The following is a 14,276-nucleotide window of genomic DNA, read 5'->3' as shown; positions in this document are numbered from 1 at the left end:
ACACACACACACACACACACACACACACACACACACACACACACACACACACATTGGTAAAAGTCATGATACAAACATGAATGTACTGTAGGTGAATTTAGCCTTTTTTTAAAATAATCTATTGCTCCCTACTGTTCCTTTAAGAATGGAATCAAGTTTTCAACAATGACAAGTAGTTTTCCTTTCCTTTCAATACTTTCCTTTCATTTTTCCGTTTCTATACCTATACCTGTATGCATATATGTGTAATTAATGTCGCAGTGCTTTTCTATTCATCCTTTTCCAGAGTCAGAGAAAGATACACACTGGAGTTTTGCAGTACAGAAAAGCAATCGTTATGTTGGTCAGACACACCATCCTGCATGTCGACACGCTGTCCTCCCTCAATGTCCACTCAACATTGGCTCTCAGAAGTCCAGCCAGCCCAACCGTGGGTAATTTATCTGCTGTTCTGTTTCCTCAAACTGGTGGCACAACCACTTCGTTTCCTGCCCTGGCCCTGTGTTCTGCCCGCTGGTCAAACACACACACGTACGCAAATGACCATGAGAAATGCACACACACGTCTGCTTTTACACGACAACTTCCTGTCAATCTTGCTCTCCCACACGTTCTGCCCTCAGGCCTCGGGAGGTTAGTGCTGTGATCTGAATCCAGCCATGCCCCATATTTGTCAAGCGTCCCAGGCTGCAGTAAATTCTGAAACTCTGGAGTTTGTGTATGACAGGATGAACTCTGCTTGAATAAACTGAAATGTTCAGTTCGATGTCATTTCACGAGGATGTTCAAACATTGGAACATTTTCATTATCATTCCTGAGTCTATTTGGTTATTTAGCTGCAATTAAATTACCTGGGTTTAATGTCAGTAGTTTTGTCATATGCCATATGTTTGTCTCTATCTGCACGTCCCAGTTGAAGAAATGACACAACTAATCAGTGATGGACAGCAAGACAGTGAGCAACATGGGTTTGACAAAACAAGAAAAATGAATCCAACACTTGTGGCTCTGGAAAATACCAGAAAATGTCATTTCTGACATTTGTAGGCTAAACAGATATATTTACAGAGAAAATATTCATGATGAAAGTAATTACTTGTTCCTTTGTTCAAACATACAAACTCCACAAAGAAAGGAATCACACAGAACCCTCTAGCTGGAGGTAACAGCGCCACACATCTGCTGATTCATTCATTCATTCATTCATTCATTCATTTTCTTGAAGACAAGATAATTAGTAATTGTCTTGTTTCCAGCTTCTTATTTAGATCTGGGTCACCGGTATACTCTGGAGCCTTTCCCAGCTGTTTCCGGGGACGGTATCTTGTGGTTTTTTTCACATACGTAACCAAAAAAAAAAGAGTCCTTCTGATAGAAGTGAAAAAAAGTGAATTATGAAATATTTTGTAGAGACAAAAAAAAAATCAAAGCTGACACGGACTCTGACCGCTTGTCATAACAGAAGGTCAGATCCCAGGAGAGGAAGGCTGAGGCTGCAGGAGCCCATTGAGGGAGGAAATGAGAAGAGTTTGTGGCCAAGAGAAAAACATGAAGAAGCAAAGGTAGCAGATCGGGAGAGAGGGACAAGTGTATATGTTGAATCACTGCAGGGATGACTAATTTGCGGTCACAAGACTTCTGAAGTACCTTATAAATGTGCATCATAAGAATGATGGGAACATGCTGGGGAGGAGACTGCCATCCATTGCTCACTAATGATTAAGAAATGCAGTCAACTCACCACTTTTAGGACATTTAAAAATGTCAACTCTTTTATTTTTTTGTTTATAATGTGCATTTCTTAGTAATCAAGAAGTGTGTTCTCTGTAAATATTCTTCATTGGCTCCTGACTAATGTGCGTCATGCTTGCTCTAAGGGAACGCGCCTGAATTATCAACTCAAGTGTTAGTACTTACACTGTGCTCAAGCGATGATTCAGTTGTTATTTCAATGAAGGATTTCTTAAATTCTTGCTTGATTTTAAACATAGCAAGACTGGGAATTATCAGAAATATTCACAAAAATATTTAGAGTTGACGTCCAACCAGCTGCTTGAACTTCCATGCAAAAGCTAAGATGGTCTCAGAAGCAGCGCTGACTATTTAGGATGTAGCAGAAATCTTTCCTGTAATCCTGATTAGATATACTCACAATGAAATGCAGTATCAAAGGCATTTAAAGCTCCTCGTGTTCTCAACCCACCGTGGTAAATCGGCATGTGTGCGTAAAATGATGCATTTAGCAGAGCAATGAATGTTGTTGACAACATCGACAACCATGAAACACTTAACAAATACAGTGGGGTTCACATCTGCAACGTAATGGGAGGTCCGATGTCATGGAAATCGAGTAACGATACCAGAAAATGAAACCAGTTTGGTGCTTTTCTGGATTAAAATGTCACTGCCGCCTCTCTCTTCTTTTCTCTTATTCTCCTCTTCCTCTCTTTCTTTTCATTTACTTCTCCGTCTGCACATCTCTATAGTCAGTTAACAATATTAATGTGCTTATATTGCATCTTCTACACGTTGCTGTGTTCTCATAGCCTCTGTCACCAAGTCATCAAATGTTCTTCTGGGCTTCATGGCCTTGAAACAAGACCCTGCAGTAGATGAATGGAGGGGCGTAAGAGACGCATGCAGCTTAATTGCTGCAAGATGTAACCTCGCCTGCAGCCTACTATGGCCCACAAACACACACACACACACACACACACACACACACACACACACACACACACACACACACACACACACACACACACACACACACACACACACACACACACACACACACACTCAAGTACATGAAAGCAAGCTCATGCACACACACAAAAAAGCATGAAACACACAAACAAACATGCGCACATGGCAGTAAAGGCTACACAAATTGTTTGAAATGTGTTACAAAATTACAACGTGGTTGTCTCACGGCAATGGTCCAAACATCATAGTCACATTTTTTTGTTTGTTTGCTGGTGAAAAACAAATTAATTCTACTACAATGGTGCCCTTTGATGGAGAATGTTCAAAAGGCCTCCTCTGGGAGGCAAACCAATATCAAATGATTCAAAATCTGTGTCATTACCAAACTTTGAGATCTCAGAATCTGAATCTTATGGGAAAAAAAGACAAGATGTAGGTGATTGATTTACATTCAAGTTTTAGTGGAACAGAAAACTTAAAAATGATCATGTACTAAAATGATTAGCACAATCAGACAGTAGAAAAATACTGCTGAATGTGAACTTTTAATACAGTCCCTTGCAGTCAGAAGTACTATAACTACCTGTGACCATACAGGTCCATAAACAATCAATTGGAAAAGTTAGAAAAGGTGACTGTAACAGTATATCCTGGGAAAAGTCGTATCTAACATCACAGAAAGATCAAATAAAATAAAACAAGCAAAACAAAAAATACACAAAATTAGTTTTGTTTTGGGCAGCGCACCAGGATGACTTCACAGAACAGAGTCTTGGCTCAGTGGCTCGGGGTCCCAAATGAAAAAAAAAAAAATTTGACAAAGCTGTGCAGCTGTGTTGATGGCAGATGTGATTTCTTCTACTGAGTGGTATTTCCCTACAACCCCACCACTATTTCGGGGCATGCTGATGCTTTCCCCTGACATCACTGACTGCAGATCTGCTGGCAGCAGTGACCCGGACTTCACATACAGTTGCATGACTCTTAACCCTGGGAGACCACAGGACATCAGCCCACATCGATATTAATGGTGAACTCCGGCACAGAAACACTTCAGGTGTTGAACTGTGAATAGTCATAATGGTTATGATAATATAATTTAAAGTAATGTGTTCATTTGTCGTTAGAGACGAGTATTCAGGAAGCAATTTTAGCCTAATGTTTTCCTCTTGTTCCTGAACATCATGCAGAACGACAGGTTCGTGATGATTCCACTTCCAAGTTTTACATGTGTGGATGACATTTAATAATTCATTATCATGTGCTGCATCCCGGGTCATAAGTGCTTCTTTCCTCTGTGTAGATGTGTGACATTTGGATGAGAGCCTTCATCCAAAAGTGTTTTGGCTACAGATCTAAACCCCAGAGATGTTTATTTCTGCATCTGATTTAGTACAGAATGATTGCAGCAGTATTGTCTGGAGGTGGAGTAATAGCAGCGAGCTATACCAGGCCTTTGATCAGGATATTTTTTTGTTTGTGTTTTGCATTATGACATCCTACAAACATGTTAACTGTAATGTCGACCCCCTAGGAGACCCAGGGCAGCTAAACACTCTAAAAAAATAATAAAACACGTAATAAATGCATGATCACTCGTATACTGTGAGAAATATGTGCATGTAAACAATTGGTATGGAGCCATGTAACAAAAACTTGGGAGGGGAAACATTTTGCGCAATGTCAGATCATTTGTGGAGGTCGAGAAAACAACTTCTTTGGCCTAAGTGTTGTGCTGATGTGCCCATGACTTTCTGCAGGTCACGCTGTCTATCCTTTTTATTCCAAACAGACTTTGTGAGCTTTTATATATCACTGAAGTCAACTGAAAAAGCTGAGACCCTCTGATTTAATTACCTTGCCCTGTTGCCGACGTTCCCACTCTAGGCCGAGCTTCCCAGTTGCAGTCCCTCTCATTTGCTTCGGCCTCCCCACATCAGGTTCTGATGAGCCTAACTGGAAACACGTGCTCCACGCTGGCTCCCCCGACAGATGGGACAATATCATATTATTAATGACAGAAAAAGAGAGATGAAGGGAGGGAGTATGGGAAGCGGGGAAGCAAAATCCTCCCTCCTCAAAGGACTTGCTGGTCTTAAATAGCTCAACACTGAGCTGTTGTTGCTTCTGAGGAAGTTATTATAGGAAGGCAGCACGTCTGTGTTTGCATATGGAATATCCTCAAAATCCACCTCAATACTCCTCAGGCTTAGCCCCTCGTCACTCCTCTTGGAGTCACTTGACTCTGGTTCCCATTCACAGTGATGAAAACGCTCTTCTCAGTTTCCAGTGACATTTTAACAGTAGACTGATTCCAACTGTGTAGTTGCATGTTAAAGTCGGAGATCCTTATAAAATGTTGAATTTGCTTTGATGAGAAAGAATTTAGCTGGGCCAAATCCCTACTCAACATCTGAAACGCAAACTGCAAGTCAGAAACAGGCTGAACAAGATCGTTTAAACTAATTTGAAGTGTTAGGGAACTTTATATTTTGAGCTCTGAGATCAGTCTAATGCAAGTTGGATAGTTTCCTCCACTGCCCCTCCCTCACCCAGCAAAGAGAGTATATTCACATCATCCTGGGAAATGAGCAGAACACAGTAGATATCTAAAAAGACAGGACTAAAGGTTCGAAATAACCAGAACTGATGTCAGTATGAGGGGAATTTTATCAGCCTATGTCAGCATGTAGATACAGGTAACAACAATAACTGCTACTACTAATTATAATCATAATAATCATAATCATAATCACAATCATAGTAACAATAAAAGAAGGAAGTTGTTCAAAGACCAGGGAGCAGCTGGAGGAACTGAATTTACTCTAAGTACTTTAGTCAAGAACAAAAAAACAAACATTTTGAACAATATTAGATGTTCAATACATTTATTGTGCTTAATTATCAGAAGAATATTTAATGAATGACACTAACTTTACTTCAGTGCACCATCTAAATCAGATTCATCCAAAGAAGAATAAACACAGGCTATTACAGTAAAGTTTTCTTGGACTCTCATGAAAAGTGCACTACTAACGCCATTTAAGGTAAAACAAACAAACAAACAAACAACCGAATTGTCTCCAAAAACAATACATCTGTCCAGATGATTTCACAAATGATTATGTCAGCGAAGTTGTCGATGTTTTGAAAACATGAAAACATGTTCTTGTTCTTCATGAAGGGATCGGCTGTCCAGCATCAACCACAGCGCTGGCTGCAGGCATGCTGACGCTGACTGCGGTAGCTGCTGAGGAACTAGCCGTCTTTAACACAACACAGCTTTGAGACATATTTTGTCTGTCCAGGTGTTTCCTTGACTTAGATGTATCATCCCGACTGCATTTGCATTCATTACAGATTCAAATGCATCTGAAGCAAACTTGGAAATATTATGTTTAAAATAATAATTCATGCATTTGAAATACAGTCAAGCTGCCTTATGGTATCGCAGATAAATGTATACCTGCTTAAGGAACGCTACTGTACAGAGCAAAATTACAAGGTTAGGATTTTGAAATTGTGAGATTATTTGTTTTATTAATTCGCTTGAGTAAAACAGTCATGTTTTAACTTCAAAGACCAGATGAATCAGTTTTTGTTTGGACTAACTATATTGGGAAGTCATTAATAAGTTAAAAGAAGCACTGAAGTCACTGTCTCAGATTGCAGGCTGTATGCACATCAATTTTATGGAAAGTCATTTATTTTTATTGTCCTGAATAATCCCAACTCATGTACTATAAATTCAGAAATTCATGAAATTCTTACAGAAGATGAACATGTTATTCATACTGAGTGAGGAGAGATCAGTATGAGTAAGTTAGTCTTAGAAAGATTCAGCTTTATCCAAACCAAAGTCGAAGCATAAAAAAAAGTTTCAAACACCCAGAATGCCCAGACTTTGTCAGCTTGACCACAACTAAGTCCAAACTGTAGATATCAGTAACATTTTCAAGTTCATCTCCTGACATACACTTATCAAGTGAGGAGTCCCGTTCATTATTAGTTCATTATGTTCACAGCAATAAGGGAAGACTCATCAGCACTCTGACTCTGGAGACAAACATCCTTATTACAGGTTGACTCACAAAGGCTTTGTTCACCTGAACCAAATTACTCCCGGAGCTCAGGGCGATGCATCCCGCCAGCACAGGAAGCACTGAGCATCTACAGTGGAATGAAGGCAAATTACAAAAGAATGGATGTAACCTGTTCCCTTTCAATTTAAACTATTGTGGCTGAATTGAAGCAAACTGCTGCAGCGACACTTGGTCCAGAAATGTAGAGATAAGACTTTCTCTATATGACTGGAAAAAACCTACAAATCATTTCTCTTGGACCAAAACAGAAATTTTTCAAAAACAGCACATGACGAGTGACTTATAGGTGGTCTGCTGGCTTTTTTTCATCTCACCCTCCCACCCCTGGCCCTCAAGTAGTGATTCATTTTATATCAAAGTACTGCAAACAACGTTATCACTGAGTCAAACCACCAGAAAAACCACATCTCTCTTTCATTTGCTCTCTCTCTCTCTCTCTCTCTCTCTCTCTCTCTCTCTCTCTCTCTCTCTCTCTCTCTCTCTCTCTCTCTCTCTCTCTCTCTCACACACACACACACACACGCACGCACGCACGCACGCACACACACACACACACACACAGTGCAGTGCCATAGCATTCATAGGAAGGGGTCTCTGAGTTTGCAGGCAAGTGACAAAGAATTTACAGGCGTGTTATTAGGACCTCTGGACCCGAGAGCGCATGTGAGAGAAAGAAAGAAAAAAGGCCTGACACTTGTCTATGAGTGCCTTATTAAAAAGGTGAGAAGTGAGTGCAGTGTCTGGAGGAGGGGGTTAATTGTGCTCTTAAAAGAAGACTTCAAAGCGAGACTGGTGACAGGGCTGAGGGGCATGGGAGTGAGAAAGGATGAAGAGGAAGAGGATGAAGTGAAGATACTGTAACTGATGTTTGGGGCTCAGAGGGATAGTTGGGAAAGGGTAGAACATAGACGAAGGTAGTGTTGGGGCAATAACGACCTTTTTTTGAGAGTGAAAGGAAAATTCACAATGCAGACATTTTTTTCTGATTATGCTAAAAAAAATAAAATTTTTCAATGTGATGCTGGTAGAACATTCTGTGCCAGCAGTAGAAACCCTGGAGATTTCCAGCAGTGCATGAACTCCAAGGTCAAGCTACGCTAAAGGCAATGAAAAATACTGACTGAATCTCTCATTAACAATTTGAGTGCTTGAGTGCCGAGGTCAGACACCGTGTGCGACACAAGAGAAAGATGTCGAGACAGCACAACCTCACAAAGGAACATGAAGCATCCCAATGAAAAGGAAAGTTCTGGCAGGTTATGTTGACCATGCAACATCAGACACAGCACTGATATTGTGGACAAAGAGGCATATAAGGCTGTCTTGCACTGAGCAAACAAGCAAGCAAGCAAGCAAGCAAACAAACTGCCAATGAAGTGAAACAATTTTATTCAGCTAGAATTCATAAAACTAGCTCAATGCCTGTCATAAGATCAAACCTTATTGTGAGTGTTAATGAACTCACTCAAAATGGTTATTTTAACATCGGATAGAGCTGACAGTAGGAATTTATCATTTAATTTAAGAAATATAGTTTTGTAAATGAAGAAAAAAAAAACTGCAATCACTCTTTCAATGACTCCATCATTCCAATCAAGACCTTTTTAAAATAGAAATACTGTAACCGGTAATGTATTAGTTGTGTTAGTGGACAGTAAGTGAAACAATTCCATTCATTTGCAATTATTAGTTTTATTCCTTTTGCACAGAGTAGGTTTTTGGTTACTAATTTCCCATGTAGTTTAAACATTGATTTTCAACGCAGCTGAACAGACAGACAATGTCATGTATGAGCATAACACATTAAACGAACAGAATAAAGAATCTTCTAGTTTATTAGCAGACACCACTCTGTATTATTACAAGCACAACTTTGGTTAAAGGGAAACATTAGCAATGCTATAAACCTTAACCAATGGTTCACTGAAACTCTCTGACAGTAATAGCTCCTCTCATGAGCTTTGAGCCCTCATGCTCCCTGACCCCCTGATTGGCTGTGTTAGATGTTAGCTCAATGTAGCATAGATGATTAGACATTATCATTGTTCTAATTGGACCAGCTAACAGCATCTGTGAAGCAGATGGGGGAGTGCAGCTCTCAGACTAAACACTCCAGAGCCGGAGGAGACATGCTCACATATCACTCCTGTCGGGCAAAATACTCACATCTCTAATACCTTACTTTTTTAGTGAGTTTGATTTTTGGCCTGACACCCTCTGTCCACCAGGTTTGGAACCAAACCCATTAAAGATGGTGTAAATGTTAAACAAAACAAAAAAGGAGAGCTGATAATAATTCCAAATCAAAATTTAGATCAGTGAATAAACAATTAAATATAATGAGTTTTAACAAATTTGACCCACGACCACAACTGTTTTACAAATTCAAAGAACACCAAGATCTCCCAAAGCAGATCTGAAATGGAGTGTAAACACTAGAGAACAAACAAATTAAATCATTGACCAAATAAACATCACTCGTGCATGTACAATGCAGCAAATGAGCACATTTCCAATCTCATGGTTGAACAGTGAAAGATGTAGTTAAGTCATTGCAATAAACATCCCCAGAACGACATGTGTTGGGAGTCCATCGTGCCTTTCCAGCAGAACCTACAGTGACTCACCCTGTGTAACATACATTTTTGCACTGCATGTTTCCATGGTGCCAAATTTTTTCTATTATAAAACATGAATAAAAGTGGCACCCAATATTTCTGAGCACAAAAGGCAATGCTTGAGCTTCCTTTAGTGTTGCTTAAGATTTCCAATACCAATTTTTAATCAATATTCAAAGCTTTCCAGTAATTCATTGTTCTTCCACAATAAAACACCCGAAGCCATGATTGGTCTCCTGGTGGACAGATGGTTTTGCAGCAGTTTTGCTGAGGAAGCATAGCAAAAAATAAATAAAATGAAAATGGAAAATATAATCTTCAGTTGAATTAATCTGTCTGCATTTATGTTTATTTTTTATTCTTTGAAATTACTCCATTTCAGGTTAACTCTTATGTGATGATGTTTGCAGGTATGCAATCACATAAAATATCATTATGTGAAGATAATTTCAGATCAGATTACGTAATATTATTACTGACTATTTGCTCGACACCTGTTTTTAGACTGCAGACATGCAAACATACACAGAGCTAGACAGAGTTTTAAAATTTAAGTCATATCTATGCCTATGTGACATATCATTGGCCTCCACGATATTCCCTCCCAGCCCCCGTCTGACAATAATTACAATGATTCATTTTGTTTTATAATACAACAGACATTTTTTCTTTGTGTGTGTCTTGGCCTGGGGAGGACTAGTGTGTCTAAGTGACAGGTCTTTAATTACAAGAACAAACAAATGACACCACATACATATGTTCTGGTTTACTGTAATGAGGAGACACCATTGTGAAAATAATGCTGTCATCACAAAAAGGATTACTGAGAAAGACATATCAAGTTCTCCCTTCATCCTTCCAGTGCCTCTCCCCCTATAAAAAGCAATCACCATTACTATAAGTTCAGTAATCCAACCTGCTGATGCTGCTTTGATGCACTGATGCTGCTGAGGCAATGAATCTACATGTACTTACAGTAACAAATTGGATCTGTAATTCCTGGCCCTCTGATCCACTTCTAATCAGGGCCCTACAGCGGTTTAACCATGTGTTTCTGATCAGTTGAATTAATGACAGTTTATCTGGCTCAAGATAATTTCTCAGGACAAAAAAAAAACAAAAAAGAACAAAAAAAACAAATGTGTCATGTGCTCTGTCTCTAGCACACGCTGGAATTTTCCTTATCAAATGTTCACACGAGACAGAGGTTGAATTACAAAGCAAATTCAGCCTGTGAGCTCCAGTCAGGTAAGGAAGCTTGAGAAAGGCATGCACAACATGTATGAGTTCTAAGAGTTCCTCTTGTGTTTGTATGCGACCAGATAACACCAGGTGGTGGTGTGAGTAATGCCTTAGCCTTTGGATGTGTCTCGGACGAAGCAACGTCAGTGACTTAGTAAATGATTAATCAAGGCCTGTATTTTGGGCCAATGCTGGCTTGTAGCATTTTTCCTGGAAGCCCTAGAATTTGTCTTCACAGCTGGACTTTTACAAGATCCCTGTGTTCTGCACAGGAAGTAAAGTGACAACAAAAGAAATGCGGTTGAAATGTGAAACAAAAGTGTTACAACATTTCACTAAACCTTCAGCAAATGTAGCGCATTTCATGTCAAAGACAATGGACATTCTTGAACTCAGCTGCTAAACTACAGGAAAGTGGATGGCAACTATAATACTAACCCTAACCTTAACACAATTCTAATAATATAGCAACAACAACAACAACAACAATAATGATAAAATAGCAGTAATAAAATAATAAAAGTAGTGTGTTAGAAAAACATTAAAAAGTTTTTTTTAATTTTCTTTTGTTATTATTGCTTTAACAACATGTTTTGTGTCTTAACTGAAACTGACTTCACATTATCTTATAATTTATCTCTTTGTTAACATATTTTGTTGCATTTAGCTTCCCTCCATCTTTCTCTCTTCACCTTTGCCAGATAATGAGTCCAGCACTCGTTTTTATCTCCCAGACAAATTGCCTTAATGACATCATTGGTTGTTACATACATCACAGCCCACCCAGTCTTTCAATACTCCCCCTCCTTATGCATATGCCTAAAAGCTTCAGCTCTCAGCTTAGTTTATCACCGGCCATCATTTTTCATGCTGCTTTTTTTTTTTTTTTCATGTTGTTGGGTTTTTTTTAAGTTCATAACACCAGAGCAAACTTACAGTCTGGATCAATTTTAGTTAAGCTAATGATCAGAAATTGGAAATCAGTGGAGTAATCCATTCCAGCTTGTCTGTTCAAAGCTACGGCTATGACCAAGAAACAACATTTTACTGCGTCACAAGCAGGAAAACCCGTTTTTGACCTCCTAACATGAAGCGGATTCCTCTTGATTTCACGCTAGAGCCTGAATATACTAGATGTAAGGAGCACACATATATAACGTCAGACATATTGACAGATTTATCACTGAAAGGACCTCTTGATCTGCTGGGTCAACAGTGGAACAGATGAGCATGCTGGGAACTGGAGTTTTGGGTAAATCTATGCACAGAACAACTTAACAAAATTAAGATTGTCACAACTATTTAAAGATCATTTTAAATAGTTTTATTATTGTGTAGTTTTTGAAAAAGACATCAGATTTAAAACAATAATTATGAACAATTTCTGGGCTTTCTAGTATTTACAGAACTTGTTCATGGGTGTCATTTATATAAAATCTTTGTTCTATTAAAATTATTTACATATGTTAGGCTTCTTCTGAACTTTTTTGGTAAATCACTTTTCCAGCAACTAATGGCAAAAGAAGCAGTAACAGCAATAATGTGGTTTGATGTAAGCGTCCAAAAAAAGACCTTTCACTGTGACGCTCCTGTCACATCTGTTGCAAACGATCAAAAAAATGCTCTGGAGACAGAAGAGACTTGTTGACATTTATGAAGACAGACAGACAGAATGTGGGTCAACCTTTGCTACTGAGCTGACCGGGGGCCAGAATGACCCCCTGCTGAATGACTCCATGTTGAAATAACTGTTGGTTGGTTTTAAAAAAACCACCCAGGTTGAATAAAATTATTATTTTTAAATAACATTTTTTTATACAATCTCAAAATGTGCTCCAAAAGTATGTTTCAGTAAGGAAGACCACATATAAAGTTCAGAAAGGGCAACTGTCTGACATCAACTATGTTTTTGTCAAACAATACAAGTTGAAGAGGAAGCTAAATATTTTATTCCAACAACAATATAAGTTAATGCTGCGTGGAAATTGTACATGGATATTGTCATGGTATGCAAAACTTATCAAAAACTAGGGGATAAAATCTAGCTGATTTCAAAACCTGGTTGCATTTATCAATTAATTTTAGAAAGATCAATAGAAAGCATCTTTCTGTGAGAGTTTTTGCTATGACTAACACGAAGCAAAGTATGATGGCTGAGAGAACTCGATGTATAAGAAAATTGATGGAGATAGTTAAACAATAGTTTAAAAAAAATACACAAATGTGCAGCAAATGCAGACATTTCACACACACAAAACCACCATAGATACAGAAAAACTGAACATGAATCAATAATATAAAATAATCCGAAAATGCCAAAAACAACTATTGAATGACCAAATGAAGCATTGGAAGCTGTATGCAGATCTGGTTCAACCCCAACATGGTTAAAGTTTGCAGATATTTAGTAAAAAAAAAAAAAAAAAAGACATGGTTTGAGTAAAAGAGACATTATGAGTTTATTATTGAGGTTGGGAGTGCTGTGTTGGCATAGTTGGAATAATACACAGATCGTTAAGGAATCAAATGTTGATTAATGAAGTTTGATGTTTGACCCATCCATCCATCCATTGACTTGATTTTGTCACACCCTAATAAAAGTTAAGTGTATAAGAAAATATATACTTTCAAAGGCCAATAGGGAGTTTTTGAACACTTTAGTATAGATGTCGTTTTATATCATTTCTTGACATAACTCATGCAGTTGTTCTTCTGTTGTTGTTTTTCCTGATCAGTATTGTCAAATAAAGTCCAGTTGACAGGATATTCCGGAGAACTTTTCAGGATTTTTAACATTTAGTTATGGTGTGAGGGAGTGTGATTTCATCTGCAATGTAAAGTCAAAAATCATGGTTTGGTAATGTACATGAATTCTTATGTTATTCAATATATTGTGTTCAAATTGAATTTTCAAATTTACCAATGATGCATTTAGGTTCACTACAACCCCCCGTAAGGTTACATGTGTTCTAAAAGCAGTTATTGAATCACTTGCTACAGTACGTTTGGTAGGTAGAAGTGAATTGTCTTGTATACTTTGAGAAATCTGAGTGCAGCATCTAAAGAATTACTATCCATTAGTTACGGATATATTTTGTGTGTGATCCCCAAATGAATGAAACTGATTTATTACTGACAAGAACTTCATATATCGCTAAGTAGAAATCAAGGCTTTTATTTAATAGAAGCAGTATCAACTATTTTCACATCCAAAACATTCAGATTTTCCTGAATTTATTTCTAATAACCACACCAAAAAAATGTTCATAAGACAAAAAGCATCCAAAGAATCACATTTTTCCACTCCTGCCTTATGTGTACAATTATTGGAAATCCTCCCTTTACTATAGGTCGTTAGACTTGAATTCTAACGTACAGAATTCATGGTTTCCTCTGTTGAGGCTTTCAAGTCTTTAAGTATTGAAGAAAAGACTGGTCCTCAGTGGCAGCAGGTGGTTAATGTGTTTCTGATGAGTTTAATTTTGTATCCTGCTCAGCTGTTTCAGTGTGTCACTCCTCATACCCCAGCTAAATGCTAAGCTAATGCAGGCTTGTTCTTCTGCTAATGATAGTCCATATCTTACTTACACCAGATGCTTGACAGAT

This window comes from Antennarius striatus, chromosome 15, assembly GCF_040054535.1.
Source record: "Antennarius striatus isolate MH-2024 chromosome 15, ASM4005453v1, whole genome shotgun sequence".
Taxonomy (NCBI): domain Eukaryota; kingdom Metazoa; phylum Chordata; class Actinopteri; order Lophiiformes; family Antennariidae; genus Antennarius; species Antennarius striatus.
Note: the sequence above shows the minus strand (reverse complement) of the source record.